Genomic DNA, 1,292 nt, shown 5'->3' with positions numbered 1-1,292 from the left:
ATTGATTCTCTCCTATCCATCAAAGAAGAACACTAAAGTAGATTATCTAGAACTCTAATTAAGAAAAATGTAGAGAGAAAAGCACAACATTCATACGAATTCATACGAATAACATAAAGATTCACACAACTATGAGCCGATGTATGTATTCCTGTTTTATGTATCGTAAAAGTCATATAATTCAAAAATTATTGGCAATAATATTTTCAAACTAAAGTCATGTTTACTAACATGTGGTATCAAAATCATGATTCAAGAACATATGATTTTTTGAGGAATGCTATCCGACTATTTTATGAAACAATGAAAGAAATTAAAGTTTAAAGATAATATTTTATTATCTTTGGAATTATAGAAATCAGTGAATAGATTATGATTTCATATAAATATTATATATATATATATATATATATATATATATATATATATATATATATATATATATATATATATATATATATATATATATATATATATATATATATATATATATATATATATATATATATATATATATATATATATATATATATATATATATATATATATGAAGAAAGTATGGAAAAAAAACTTCTTGTAAATGAAAATGACAAAAGTTGCCTAAGGAAGACAAGTTTTAATAAGATCACGGTGGAATTAAAAAATGTGGCTACTGTTGATGGGTAAAAAACGACCACAGTGGGAGTCGAACCCACGACCTTCTGATCCGAAGTCAGACGCGCTAATCCACTGCGCTATGCGGTCATATTTTTATAAAATGTCTTATTAGTTTCGTTGGTTAAAGGATTTTGTAATTCAGTTTTGTAACTTGAAACTCATTGTTTTCAATAAAGTTAGGGTTTATCTAGCTTTGTTTCTTCAATCTCATTCATTACTTTGGTTTTTTTTTTTTAATGAAAAGACATTAACCGATTTGAAAAGATTTGAAAAAAGATATATTAATAATAAAACTAATGAATGAGTCAAAATTATTTGCAAGTTACAATAATAAATGTTTACTCTCTCTTCGTAATGACGGTTATTATTTCTTTCAATTAAAAAAATTGATATGGATGTAAATATTAATATATTATTATAAAGATAAGATATGGGTATACTTTTATAACGAAAATAATGTTACGGATTTGACGCGACATGCCATGTTATAGTTGAAAAATAATAATAATAAAATTCATGTCTAAATTTATTTCCTGTTCATTGTCATCAATCTTTCTCTATCTCTCTCAACAAATTAGAGAAAATCGTCTCTAAACCTAAAATTATAGATTTATTCACTGCTAGAACTCAAAAAC

The 1,292-nt window shown here is 24.1% G+C and overlaps 1 non-coding gene across 1 annotated transcript; it reads right to left on the bottom strand.

Moving 5' to 3' along the window:
* Window positions 1-670: 670 nt before the first annotated feature.
* Window positions 671-744, bottom strand: TRNAR-UCG. The gene has a single exon. It is a non-coding gene; the product is annotated as a tRNA-Arg (tRNA).
* Between the last annotated feature and the right edge of the window lie 548 nt (window positions 745-1,292).

Source organism: Impatiens glandulifera, chromosome 3 (genome assembly GCF_907164915.1).
Source record: "Impatiens glandulifera chromosome 3, dImpGla2.1, whole genome shotgun sequence".
NCBI lineage: Eukaryota > Viridiplantae > Streptophyta > Magnoliopsida > Ericales > Balsaminaceae > Impatiens > Impatiens glandulifera.
This window is presented reverse-complemented; position numbering and strand designations above follow the sequence as displayed.